Source organism: Coenobita brevimanus, chromosome 17, assembly GCF_032717465.1.
Source record: "Coenobita brevimanus isolate Jiangsu-jjx chromosome 17, ASM3271746v2, whole genome shotgun sequence".
NCBI classification, from domain to species: domain Eukaryota; kingdom Metazoa; phylum Arthropoda; class Malacostraca; order Decapoda; family Coenobitidae; genus Coenobita; species Coenobita brevimanus.
Window position 1 is genome coordinate 23201841 of NC_136970.1, and position 15450 is coordinate 23217290.

Sequence of the window (15450 nt, forward strand, 5' to 3'; positions counted from 1 at the left end):
GAGTCGGACACATTAAAAAAAAAAAAAAAAGTTGGGTGTACTGTAGTTATGTTCATATGAACAGTACTGTACCATAATTTGCAAATATATATTTATTATTACTAATTTTTTTAGGGTAAAACTGGATATTTCCACCAAAAATAGTTGTAATTGCATCAAACACTGCAGGAAAATCCATGTTCTGTATGGGGAACTTGCACCTATGTCAATCAGAAAAATCTTATGAATAACTTTACAATGACTTTTTTTTTTTTTAGTCCTTGCTTTAATATTAGAATTCTTTACTGGCCCAGTTTTTGTGTCTGTGACCAATTTTTGTTGGACATATACGGTCTATGAACTATACATCCTCAATCCTCAAAAGTCTTGCAGCAAAACCGAAGCCAAGATATGCTAAAGCCCGCCTCACATTTTAATTTGACATATTGAACTCTTATATCCAGTCAGAGTATTAGATAAACATAGCTAAGGGCTAATACCTATAAAAATTTGGTACCATATAATATCCGTTTATGACAGGAGGAAATTGTATCCTGGTTAGGTTAAACATGTTTTATGTTCTGAACAAATCAATCAAAAAAAAAATAAATAAATAAATAAACAAATGGAGGCCTATGACTTGAAGACACCAGGTATATTTTTGGCTCGGATTTCTTTAGACCGTTGTATTGGTTTTGAACATCCAAGTAAACTGCTACGTAATTACTTTTTTTTTTTTTCCCAAAGGTTAGCAACAAAATTTGATTTTTATACTGGCCTACATGTAATTACAAAAACATGTGAGGTACAACTCACCCTGTCCACTGGCATCCACTGGCTTCAATATTTCCACTGTTTGTTGCAAGAAGCAAGACACAATAAGAAGCCTCATTCTGTGAAGGCTGCCTTACACATTTGGCTCTAATATATGACATATCAGTCATATCACCATTAAGTTGTTTTATCTGAAATTCACTTATGTGATTGTCATTAAACATTTGAAAGCCTCTTTCATTTTCAAAGTTTGCAAGGCGATTTGCAGTCCATTCTCTCCTGCTCATAAGATATATTAGGCAATATGCAGAAGTTATGGGTAGAATGTTGACGAGATTATCATCCCAGTTTGTTAATAAATGGGGATCTGGGAAGATCAGTAAGTTTCCATTTACACAATCAGTCCGTCTGGATTCACCAACACTCTTTCCATCAGTTGGCCCAACTTCGTCGAGTAAATCTGGATGTTCAAGCGAGTTTTTTTTGGTAAATTTTTACAAGTGGACAATACACCCCCCAGGTAGTGCAATATATTCTTCTGGCAGTTTTTGATGCGATTCGAATGTTTCTGACCTTCATTTTTGTCGGAATTGTCTCATTGTCCCTGTTTTACAAACATTGAAATTTAGTGGACAAGTAGGTGACAATGAAGCATTTTCCTGGAAAAATGAAGTAAAAAAACAACAACTGAACTCGCATAAAAAACCACCAGAAAAATATACTGCACCACCCGTAAACGTAATCGAACAGACCAAGCCAAACGAAACTGACCTAATGCAATCTCACCGAGCACAATAAAACTAACCAAACCTAACCCAACATACCTAACCTATCTTAGGGGAGTATGCAACGTTACCTCACCAAACACACAAAACCAAACCTCACCGAACACAATAAAACTAACCAAACCTAACCCAACATACGGTACCTAACCTGTCTTATGGGAGAATGTAACGTAACCTCACCAAGCACACAAAACCAAACCAAACTAAAACCAACATACCTAACCTATCCTAGGGGAACGCTTACCCTAGAGGTACGATGGTCCAGGACGAGGGTCGTCGTCGTCTTCCGGAGGTAGGCCAGTTGGAATAGCGGCAACAGCACCAGGTCGTTCACGTGGCTGATTTGACTGTTGCGGGTACAGCACGGCTGCAGCAATAAGGAAATGGTGTAGCGTTTGCTCAGGGTTTGCGTGAAGAAACAGATACCTAGAGAAGTACTGTTCAAAATATTCAATCCGTAGTCCAGGACGCTTAGACCACTCCTTGACGTCACGCCACATTCTTTCAATGGTCTGTGTATTGATGGTAGGGTCGTCTAGGTCCACAAATGCCTCCTTGTGGTTAATTACATGATGCGTGTACCCCTCGTCCGCCAACCGTCGATAAGCAACCCAACCGTCACTGTTAACAATGCTACCTGGTCGAGTGAATTTTTTTATTGCAGCACTCCTGTCAAGTACTTGATTTCCTTTCACCAAAGGCACCAAGAAAAACCTTTTCCAGACCCTTTCAATCCCTCCAAAAAGCCACACGTCCCTTAGGTCTCTCCCAGGATCATATTTTGCCCTCACAAAAAATGTCTCGTCAATCTCGACGACAACGCCAGGTCCCCCGATGGGTGGCTGGTTCTGTAGCCAGGAAAGGGTCACTTCAGAGCAAAAGCTTCGCCAGTCCACACTTGTCTTTGATGACCACTTCAAACACGTGATAATAACGTCGTGGTTCCAGAACTTTTGAATCCAGTGGTTTATGAACAGTATAAATTGCCAGCCAGGAAGGTGTGTGTTGTCAAAAAAATTCCTTTGTAGTCAGACACACAAAAACTACACTGGACCCGTTTCTTGGTTTTTCCGTACTTTTTGTACCGACCACAGTACCACCGATGTTTGTCTTTTCTAAATTTACACGATTCCTGACAATCTGGGCAATAAACTTCGGAAGGTAATAGAATACACTGTGTCTTCTAAAAAACTCAATAGCCACTTCAGGTTCTGAGTGGAAACGCTTAATCACTCGTAAATAATCAATATCACACCCGGGACACAGCATGTTTCTTTTCCAGAGGCCATAGCGAGAAGGATTTGAATTTTCCATCCAGACTGAATCAAAGAGCGGGATTCAAATCTATTGGCAGAATTCCATCACGTGACCTAAAGTAGGGATATAAGTGGGTGATACAAACCTATGAGACGCATGCGCAGACGAAGGGATGAGAAACAAACGTACGAACGCACGCATTTTTTTTACCCGGAGTGGCCGAGTGAAGATCCAAGGTAGGGTTTTTTTTGGAATTTTAAATTAAATTCATTATCTCTGAAAATATCAATTACCGAATGGAGTAATGTTTTTTTTTTTGTGTGTGTGATCCTTAGGGACTATACTATACGTTAATGGTGCTAAAATTCCAAAACTGCATATTGTCCACTTGTAAAATAATACTGTTTTTTACTAGCTGTATTAATTTTCCTTTATTATATCCAGAATGAGACACTGATCTTTGCTCAAGTATTGTTTGAGCTGTGCTACAGTCCACTTCTCACAAGAAATTTGGTCCATACTGCCGTGGTCTTGCTGTTGGGCTTGGAGGAAGGGCTGTAACTAGCTCCATGCGGGAATCACACTGCCGGGGGATCGATCAGCTGGGGTGGTTTTTGTTGTTGTTCAAGCCGGGAAGTATATAATTCGGTAAAAGTGTGCGAAACTACACATGTGTTAATAAGATTAGGTGATGACTGTCATGTAATGGAATATACTGCAACTAAATACTTGGAAGAATTCACTGAATGTTATTGCCTGATATAAGGAAAAGTGGGTGAAATTTGTACCGGATATATCCCAACGCGAATGAGTCAACAACGAACTCAGTGACTAAGAAGAACTTGCAGTTATCGTACAGTATTGCAGACATATTACTGTACATGTTATACAGAAAACGTGAAAAAAAAAAAGTTTGTCAGATATATATAGAAATATGTACGTATAGAAGGATATTTCTATTTGTCCATATTTTAAATTTTCTTCCTGGAATCGACACTATGGACACCTGGCGAGCTAGACCTTGAACTACAGTTCATGAGGTCACAAACTCAAGAGGTCAAAGGTCTAGGTCATGGGTGTGGGTGTGATATCTCCTGAACCCCTGGACGGATTTCAGTCAAACTTTTGTGAGTGATAAAGTATGAAGGGATGATGAACTTATTATTTCAACAAGATCAAGGAGTCAAAGGTCAAGGTCATATTGGTGTGGGAACAATATCTCCTGAACTCCTTGATGGATTTCAACCAGACTTTTGTCAGTGATACAGTATGAAGGGATGATGAGCTGATTAGGTAAGTAAGGTCAAGGTCATATGGGGTTAGCTTAGTATATCTGTAGTCTCACTTCAACCATACTTTCTTTTCACCTTCCTGCTTCTCTCCACCTCTCTCCTTCCCTCCATCTCTCCTCCCTCTTTATGCATGTAGGCCAAAGCAGCATGCCAGGAGTGGCAGCCCTGGAATCACTGACCTTTCCCCTGTCCTCTCTCTCTCCTGTGTGTGTGTGTGTGTGTGTGTGTGTGTGTGTGTGTGTGTGTGTGTGTGTGTGTGTGTGTGTGTGTGTGTGTGTGTGTGTGTGATGTGTTCTCATTGTTTTAGGGACTCACTAGCACATCTTTTCTATTAAAATATTTTGTGTATCACACCCATATAAAGCTTAGGTGTCAGTATGTATAAATAATGTGGTTACGAGGAGGCAGTAAGGAGTGCCCTTAACCAATGAGAATATGAGACAGTGATGTACAGAGGTGATGGGGGAAGAGAAAAAGCTAAAGGGAGGGGAGGGGAGGAATGGGCAGGGGTTTAGATAGAGCCAGATTATCCATCCCTGCTTGGAATTTTCAGAGTTGGCCTACAAGCGGGGTGATCTGTTTCCCTATCTCTGTCCCAGCTCATGGGTTCTATCTCCTCCTGCCAAGTTTTGACTTTTCTCTTCTCTCACCTGGCTGGCTTCAGTGAATTCCCCCCTCCACTCAAAACCTCCACCAGTCCCTCACCCCAGTCAAGATGGTGATGGTGGGATGAATCGATTAGGTCAGTAGGGTCACGGAGACTGCATGATGGGTCCGTGTGCAAGGCTTGGCGGAGACATACTGAGGGACACTGCATCAACAGCTTAGGGCTCAAGTTCTCAGCATTGCTTTACTATCTGGCACTTAGATTTCACCTACTCACTCATTTCGAGATGCCTGGTTGCATTGTGTTTAAAGGCTGGGTGATATAGGCAAAGAGAAATATTTATATGGATCGTATAGGTGGGGATGCCCACCATCCACTCACTTAATGTATAGCTGCTCTCGGGTGTCTGCCCTTTCCTTTCCTCCCTCCTTTCCTTCCTTCCTCTTCAGTCATACCTTATTTCATTCTTTCCTCGTCCTTCTGGCTACGGGTGACTTTACACTCTCTCTTTTGTCTTTCTTTCCTTCATTCTTTCCTATTCTTTCTGCCTATGGGTAACTCTACACTGAGTGACAAGCCAAATGCTTTCTTGTACACCAGGAAACCATTTACTACACAGGGTGGTAGCCATAGAACCAAATGTTGGCACCTGGTGGTATAGTGGGTAACTGCGGTGCTCCAGTTGGATTGAGCCGGTGCAGGCTAATATCCAAAGGGTGATTAGGGTTATTCCACACGTAATGCCACTCAGGGATGAGTGAGGCTGGTCACTCATCTTAAATGTCATTACCAACTTGCCTAGCCCCAGGCTCCTACGCTCCTCAGGGGGCAACATACGATTGGATGATGGATGGATGGATAGATAGTATAGTTTATTTATGTAAGTGTCCAGTTAAGCTTGCTGGATCTAGTATAAAGAAAAAAGTTTAAGAGAGAGAGAGAGAGAGAGAGAAGGCTGGTGAACCGGACATTAGGTGGAGGGTGAAAAATTAAACGAGACTTGAGAGAGGACTGGTGGAGGGGGAAGAAGAATAAAGAAGGTAAGGAGAGAGAGAGAGAGAGAGAGAGGGGGGGGGGAGGATCAGGAAGCGAAAAAAGAAAAAATGGATTACAGCTTGAGAGACAGGGGGGGGGGGCATTGAGCAGTTTATGAAGGAGAGAGAAAATTGGAAGCTATAGGAAGAAGGGAAAGAGAGAGAGAGAAGGAGAAAAGAAGTGGGGAAGAAAGAGAGAGAGAGAGAAAGAAGAAAGGGGGGAGAACGAAATAGGAGAATAAATAGGACAAGAGATAGAAAGAGCTCATAAATAAAAGGCAATAAATGTAGAAAGAATATGAGTAAGAAAGGGGAACTGGGAGAGGAGGCATGAACGAAATTTATAACATGGAGAAGGAGACGAGATTTAATAAGCAGAGAGAGAGAGAGAGAGAGGCTGGTCCTGCTAAGGATAAGATGTGGGATGAAAAATAAAATGAGACATACAGAGAACTCGAGGAAGGGGAAGGGGGAGGGAAATAAAGAGAAAGAGAGAGAAGAGGATTATAGCATGAGAGAGAGGTGGTAGGGTAAGTACTATGTGAGGCTGGGGAAGAGAAAATAGAGATTTGCTTCGATATAGGATATACTGTACAGTATAGGAAGAGGGGAAGAAAGGGAGAGAGTGAAACAGGAAGAGGGAAGAAGAAAACAGGAGGATAAATAGGACATGCAGAGGGTAAAACAAAAATGATAAATAGGACTTGCAGAGGAGAGAATGAAACAGGAGGATAAATAGGACATGCAGGAGGGAAACGAAACAAGAGAGTAAATAGGACATGCAGAGGGGAAGAAAGAAGAAACAGGAGGATAAATAAGACATGGAAAGGCGAGATAGAGCTAACAAATGAAAGGTAATAAATGTAGGGAGAGGGAGTGAAAGAGCAAGAGAAATAAGGAAGGGAAACAAGAACGGAATATATATAAATAGAGGAAAAGGGAGACTAGATTTAATTAGCAGAGAGAGAGAGAGAGAGAGAGAGAGAGAGAGAGAGAGAGAGAGAGAGCAAGGAGGCACAAGAAAGAATATAATGCTAAACAATTCACAATATTTCTCAGCTTATATTCAAGAAACAATGACTGGCGATACCTTACCATTAAATTTCAAATAGTTTTTTTTCCTCCTCTCTAAGAAGGCCTTATAATTTGTAACTAAATATCGGTATACCGTAGGGCTACATTATATTAAATACAGATATGTATCTTTGTTTGGAACTGCCTGTATCAACCTTTTCAAAACAATACTTTTTTTTTTCTTTTAAGAATTGTACTTGCTACTGTGAAGCAATGTCAGTCCATCTAGGGACAACCTTCCGCAATAGATGGATTGTAAACTAACACAGTAAAATATGAGACTATTAATTTTTGTTATGGTCATGCTTTGTGTGTAATGCAAGCTTACACACACACACACACACACACACACACACACACACACACACACACACACACACACACACACACACACAATAATGATGCACCAGCTCCATTTTATGATTGTATGGCAAAAAAATATATATATAGTGAGTGGATGGGATGCAGAGCAATGGAGGAAGCTGAGAGACAGAAAAGTTATATGTTGAGAGGAAAAGAGGTGAAAAGATTAATAAGACAGTGTAAGAAGAGAGTGGTTGAGGAATTTGGAAAAAAAAAAAAGTGTAAAGTGGAGGGAATGTAAAAAAAGATGTTCTGGAAGGAGGTAAAGAAGGTTAGACAGGTTGACCAAGAAAGTAGTAGGTGAGTGAAAGTGCAAAATGGTTTACTGATAATGGAGAAGGGAGGAAAAGTGAGCAGATGGAGAGAACGCTTTATGGAATTGTTGAACAGAGAATGAAAGTAATGTCAGTATAAGTGGCTGGGGATTGGCTTGGAGAACGAGGGGAAATGAGAAAGGAGGGAGAAATCGGTAGGATGGAAGTAGGGGAACAATGAAAAAAGTTAAAATCAGGAAAGACCCAGGAACTGATGAAGTGTGTGGTGAAACGCTGAAGCACAGAGGAGTAATATTAGTAGAATGAATATGGAAGATGTGCTGATTGCCCTGGTAGGAAGGTAGAGTCCCGGAAGATGGAAGTCAGGTATAATTATTCCCCTATTCAAAAGAAAAGGGGGAAAAGAAGTGTGTGATAATCATATCGGCATTTGTCTTCTTAGTGTAACAGGAAAAGTATATGGTAAAATACTTATTGACAGAGTTATGGAAACAACAGAGGAATTTGTTGGAGAGGAACAGGGGAGTTTTAAGAAAGGAATAGGTTGTGTAGATCAAAAATTCATCCTCATGTCTTCTGCGGAAAACTTTCTAGAGAAGGGAAAGAAGTTGTATGTGGCCTTCATGGATTTGGAGAAAGCATATGACAGAGTGAAGAGACAAGGAATGTGGAAAATATTAAGAATATGTGGAGTAAATGGGAAGGTGTTGAATGCCGCAGAGTACGTAAGAGGGCGGTAAGGCTGCAGTGCTTGTGGACGGTGAACTGAGGGAATTTTTCTGTCTAAATGTTGGATTGAAACAGGAATGTGTCACATATCCATGTTGTTCAATTTGTACATGGATGGGGTTACAAAGAACATACAAAGTTAGGTCAGGGCTTGGAAACTTCCTGTTCTGTTGTTTGCAGATGATACTGTATTGTTAAGTGAAGACAAAGGAAAACTGCAAGGCTTGTTGAATGAGTTTGGGAGAGTGTGTAAGAAAGGGAATCTAAGGTGAATCTAGGGAGGAGTAAAGTTGTGGTTTTTGAGAGAAATTAAATCACTGAATGTGCAGTGATGTTGGATGATGAGGAAATGGAAAGTGTGAGTGCATTTAACTACTTGAGTAATGTGATGAGAAAGGATGAAAGTTCGGAGGGTGACGTACTTGAAAAGATACAACAGGAAAGAAAGGTTGCTGGTCTTTGAAAGCAATTATAAGAAACAAAGTGAGCATGGAAGTAAAAAAAAAAGTCGCTGCATCAGGGTACTGATACCAACACTGACGTATGGAAGCGAAGATTGGACCTTGTTGGAAGGACACAAATCAAGACAGAGCAGTGGAAATGAGTTATATGAGATGAGCATGTGGGGATACATGGGGAGACAGACTGACAAAAGAGGAAGTGATGGAGGATTTTGGTGAGGATGTGGTTGTGATAGAAAGTGTCAGGAGGAATACACTGAAGTGGTTTGGCCATGTCAGGGTTGTTATGATTTAAATCAGAGTGAAGAAAAAATCATGATTTAAATCCAATGGATTTTTTATATAAATACAGTAATAATAAAGAAGACAGAGAATGTGACGCCACCAGTTGCCGCCAGCAAGGCAAGGAGAAGGAGCTCTTCCTGTGACGCCATTCTTTCAAATGAGAACCGTGCCAAGGAGTGGCGTGAGTTCAGTGGAGGACACTAGTTGCCGGCCCCTTCACACTGGGCCACCGGTGGCATCGTGTGAAAGCGGCCTAACACTCAGGCCTCTATGACTCTACCTCAGCTGAATAAAATCAAGAATTAACTTTTTAAACATGTGATTTTAAGAAGGTTAAAAATACTAAAAGTAATGAAACTTTCTGATCGCACTTCTTTACCGATTGAGTGCTCATTAACTGGTCGAGATACAGTATATCACTTCTACCCAGCTGAACGAGTATTTGTGTGTTATGTGAACTGCTTAGCGTTCTGCATCATTTATTCACTTCATACTCCCACTGACACACCCACACCAGCAGACTGCGCCGTCCCTGCAACACATTGGCAACAATTTTATTAAACTTTGGTGAGGTAAAGTAGGAAGATTTAGTATAATGGTTACTACGCTCAAAATGAAAGGAGAGAGAGAGAGAGAGAGAGAGAGAGAGAGAGAGGGGGGGAATAAGACCAGGCGGCAGAAATTTAATACTGACTATAAGGCTGGTGGAGGAAGCCGAAATTCAATACAGAATCCAATAAGCAGAGAGAGAGAGAGAGAGAGAGAGAGAGAGAGCAGTAAGGAGAAAGCTGAGGAAGAAAAGTCTAATGAACACGAGAGAGAGAGAGAGAGAGAGAGAGAGAGAGAGAGAGAGAGAGAGGGAGAGAGATGTAGATGACAACCGGAGAAACGAAAGTTACTGTATGGTTGCGTATATCGGAAGGGAGAGGGGAAGTGAAAGAGGTAAAAATAGAACAGAAGGATAAACAAGGCAGAAAGGGGAGAAAAAAGAACTAAAATATGCAAGGTATTAATGAAAGGGGAGGGAGGAATATGGGAGGGAGTAGAAATACACAAGTTTTGAAAAAGATATACGCAGGAAGAAAGGGGAGATGAGATATAATGATGATGATGTTGATGATGATGATGATGATGATGATGAGAGAGAGAGAGAGAGAGAGAGAGAGAGAGAGAGAGAGAGAGAGAGAGAGAGAGAAATACAAAGTTTGTAAAGTACAGTAGATACCAGAAGATTCACAGTATGACATATGAAAGCTTGCTGCATTCGTGAGCCTTGTATCATATTATGTACTTGCCAACAGTATGCTGCTTTTTTGTCATAAGTTTATCTGAGATTAACTTCATGGTCATTTTGGCTAGCTAAGGTGGTAGAAGGAAAAAATGTCTGATTTTGCATTATTACTGGTAAATTTTGTAGAAATATAAAAGTATGACATTAAATTCCCTCAAAGGGTCTTCCGTTAACGAAAACAAATTGCTGTAATCTCTCTTCATAATGTTTTTTTCCTGTGAGAAAGAATTAATTTGGTTGAGCTTCACACACACACACACACACACACACACACACACACACATATATATATATATATATATATATATATATATATATATATATATATATATATATATATATATATATATATATATATATATATAAATATATATATATAATGAATGGAGGAAGGAAAAACAAAGGAAAATAAATAAGTCCATGTGCCTAATGGCATCCTCCATTCATAAAATACTTATAACAATTGGATTTAAAATCGAGAGGATTAAATGTATGTGGGAAGCAACTCCCAGGAAATGAATTCCAGAGAGTAGTAGTTCTGGGGATAAATGAATTTTGATAAGCAGAGGTTCTGCATTGTGGGGGAGAGAGTGTGAGTTCATGGGCGCTCCCAGCTGTCCGAGTATTTCGGGAGAAAATGTGAAGGGGAGGCACAATTCAACCCAGTTCGTTAGAGCACTTACGGTAAAAATATCGATAAAATAGTGCTAAAGAAGCACCATCTCTACGTACTGGTAACGGAGGAAGGTCCTGCGTTGTGGCAGGATTACTGATTAATCTAATGGCTTTATTTTGAATTTTGTCCAACTGCCTCAATGCAACCGCTCCACATCCACTCCACAGTGGTGAACAGTATTCGATCTGAGAACGCACATGACTTTTGTATATTGTGGCCAACTGCTCGTCAGTGAAGAACTCACGAACTCTGTACATAAGTCCCAGTTATTTAGAAGCATTTTTAGCAAGGGATTTAACATAAGCTGTCCAACTTAGGTTGGGGTTTAGAGTAACACCTAGGATATCAATTGTAGTGAATATGGGAATACTGACATCATTTAAAATTATGTGAGAGTCTGAGGGATTCTTTCTATTGGAGAAATTAATGTATTTAGTTTTCTGAGCATTAAATGAGACCAGATTTTTTTGTCCCCATTGACTAATTTTAGAAAGGTCTTGGTTCAAAGAAATTGCTGTGTTTATTTGGGAATTTATATCAAATTGTGTAATGGAGGTACTAAACGTGAAAGAACTATGAAGGGTCGAGTCATCAGCATAAGAATGTATTGGGTTGTGAATGAGAGATAGGAGGTCATTTATATGACTGAGAAAGAGGGTTGATGTCAAAACTGATCCCTGAGGTACGCCAGCATTTATGGAATGAAACTGAGAATAAATTCCATCTACCATGACCCGTATTTTTCTACTATGAAGGTAAGAAGAAATTAGAGGAACCAATGATGCAAGGCAATACTGTGACATCTTAGACAATAAGGCCTGGTGCCATACTCTGTCAAATGCTTTTGAAATATCAAGTGCTACTGTGTGTGTTTCACCATGTTGGTCTATTATTTTGTTAATCTGATGGGTAAGAAGGCAAAGAATATCTACAGTTGAACGTTCCTGTCTAAATCCATACTGCCGATCATTGATCAATTTATTGATTTCTAGATGCTTCACTATGTGTTTATTAATTAGTGTCAAAAACCTTACCGAGAACGGAAATTATTGCAATTGGTCTATAGTTTAATGGATCAGAAGTTGCCCCCTTTTTAGGAACAGGATGGATATTTGGTTCTTTCCAAGGGGCTGGAAAAAATTGAGTTACGGATGCAAAAGTGGAAAAATTTTGCTAATACAGGAGCCAACACTGAGGAGCAATTTTTAAGTACTATCTAAGGAATTTCATCTGGACCAGTAGTTTTAAGTACTATTGAAGGAGTTTCATCTGGACACAGTAGTTTAATATCCGTTCTCAGATATGACTCTCAAAACTGAGGTGAGTATTCTGTTATGATATTTAAAAGGTTCTTTTTATTATAATACATGATTAAATATTGACTTTTTATAAATGAATTTTTTTCTTAGAACACCTAATACATTTCTCCCATCACCACAGACATATTACTGTCGTGTGAATCTTAACCTGTTTTTATTGTGAGGGACATTTGTTGTCAGGTACTGGGCATTATGAACTCCACCAGTTATGTGGTTATCTCATTTTGGAATCGTCAGTTGGTACTAAAGATCTCAAGTGCCGGAACAAGACACTTTCATTGGCAGATTTTACACAGAGTTGAAGAGAGAGAGAGAGAGAGAGAGAGAGAGAGAGAGAGAGAGAGAGAGAGAGAGAGAGAGAGAGAGAGAGACAGAGACAGAGACAGAGACTGGTCCGGGTAGGGAGGAGATGTAAGAGGAAAAAATTTCAGTCTGACGTAAGCAGGGCTCAAGGGAGGGCAGGGCCGGATTTACCAACAGGGGCCCACTGAAACTATTTTCTCGCGCAGTGTGCCAGCGTATAACCTTGCTTCAAGTGTACACCGAGTATTTCATTATGCAATATAGTCACAACCATAAAGGCCCCTGTACAATAAGTATAGAGCCCGGAGTACGGGGCCCATGTACAATACGTATAGGCCCGCAGTGGTCTTCAACCGGTGGGCCCACTGATGAGTTTGGCCTGGGGATCACAAGTAGGTAAATCCGGCCCTAAGGAAGGGGAAGGGGAATATGAGAGAGAGAGAGAGAGAGAGAGAGAGAGAGAGAGAGAGAGAGAGAGAGAGAGAGAGAGAGAGAGAGAGAGAGAGAGAGAGAGAATGATGAGAAGAATCAGCAAGAAAGGGGATTTATAGCCTGTAAGGGAAGAGAGGAGGAAAAGGTGGAAGGAGAAAGAAGAGAGAGCGGAATATGACAAGAAGAGGTGAGAATGTGCTCAGAAAAGAAAAGTAATAAAAAGGGTGAGGTAGTACTGATTTCATGAGAGACAGACAGACAGACAGACAGACAGACAGACAAACAGACAGACAGACTGATCCCGGTAGGGAAAAGATGTAAGAAAAAAAAATTAAGTATGGTGTAAGCAGGGTTCAAGGGAGAGAGAGAGAGAGAGAGAGAGAGAGAGAGAGAGAGAGAATGACTGGTCCAGATAGGGAAGAGATGTAAGAGGAAAAATTTAAGTCTGACGTAAGCAGGTATCAAGGAAGGGGAAGGGAAATAAAAGAGAGAGAGAGAGAGAGAGAGAGAGAGAGAGAGAGAGAGAGAGAGAGAGAAATGGGGTAGGGAGGTGCCGTACTGTCAGTGGCAGGCAGAGAAGTGAAACTGATGATGGTTTATACTGGAGGAGAAAGGAAGAGGAAGAGGGAAGAACGAAATAAGAGGATAAGCAAAGTACAAAGAAGTACAAAGGAAACCAAACAGCAACAGATCTTAGGGTCCTTTCGAGGCTGTTTGTTACAGAGTAGACTAAGGCTACGAGATTTAACTCTATGTGCTGAAGGTTAAGGATAGTAAAGAAAGATGGTTTCCCCCGCCTCCAAACCCTCTAGTTAAAACTGGTAAGAAAAAGTGAGAAAAAACACCATGCAGCATGTAAAAACTGACATGGAAATTTCATAGGAAAGACTGAAAAGGAAAAACTACATTCTGTAATACTTTATCAATAAGCTACCAGTATGAATAACTTGAAAGAAAAAGTAGTAAAGTAAAATGATTAACCGAATAAATTAATAACGCATGACACTATGTACGGGTACATTGAGTTAATGGGGCGTCTGCGGACACAGCATGGGAATTGCACAGTGCACAGTGTGGATGTTCAGGGGTGGTGCAGCAGCCTTGCCTGACGTTATTAAGGTAGGCAGCAGTCAATCAGGCCCCATCTCCATTCATTCCACTGAAACTAGGAACTTTCCCATGTGGGACAAGCACACAAGTCACCTCCTGAAGCAGCGACCCCTGGTACATAAAAAAAAAAAAAAAATCCCAATGGTGGTCACTTAACTAACACGGACCCACACGGACCCATGAGGAGTAGACTGTAGCACCAGTCGAGCAGGGCAGTACTCCCGAGGTGGATGGAAAGCTGATGACAGGGAGTGCTGGAGCTCCCGTTTCATCAGCCCTCAGGACTAGTAACTGACCATCCCCCTTTGCTGAACTTTTTCAGTGTCACAGTTACACAGAGAGTAGGCCACCATGCTCTCCAGTACAAATTTCTCTAACTATCTTCACCAAACTACATGCACAGTACACACTACACTTCCTGTTCAAAATTCACCAAAAATGGCGTCAATTCACCCAGCCTCGGAGTCCCCAGGGGGGGGGGACCATAAATGCCCCCGCCATCTGCCCCTCTCCCGGTGACGAATCGAGGTGCCTGGAACCACTGTCTGACTCTCTTCTTCTTCATTTCTGCAACATTCGCGGCCTTTCATCTAACTTTCGCTCTGTTGAGCACCACCTCTCCTCCTCTAAACCTCACCTTCTTTTTCTAACGGAGACTCAGCTGTCTGAGGCAACTGACAGCAAACCCTTTTCTGTATCCTCCTACTTTCTCTATACTCATTTCAAAGCCAAAGGTGGCTGTTGTGTATACATACGCAACGACTTATCTTGCTCTAGTGTTCCTGAACTTGATTCTTCTGAATTCTCCACACTCTGGCTTCAGCTTTCCTGTCATTCTCTGACTAAATATATCTGTGCTGTTTACTTATCCCCTAATTCTACTGACTATCAAAAATTCTTCGACTATCTTACTTCTACGATGGAACACATTCTGTCCATTTCTCCTTTCTCTGAAATCTCCATTCTTGGAGATTTCAATGTTCACCACCACCTTTGGCTCTCCTCTCCTTTCACGGATCCACCTGGTGAACAAGCCTACATCTTTTCTATCCTTAATGACCTAGAGCAGCTTGTACAGCACCCTACCCGTATCCCTGACCGCCTTGGAGAGAGCTCCAACATACTTGACCTCTTCCTCACAACTAATCCTTCCGCTTACTCTGTTAATCTTTTCTCTCCGTTGGGCTCCTCCGATCACAACCTTATCACCTTAACCTGTCCTATCACTCCAGTACTGCCTGTGGACCCTCCAGGGAAACGTCGTCTGTGGCATTTTGGAGCCGCGGACTGGGAGGCCCTCAGGCAGTACTTCTTTGATTTTCCCTAGAATGATTATTGCTTCCATGGCCGTGAGCCATCTAAGTGTGCCTTGCGCATTACGGAGGTTATTCTCTCGGGCATGGA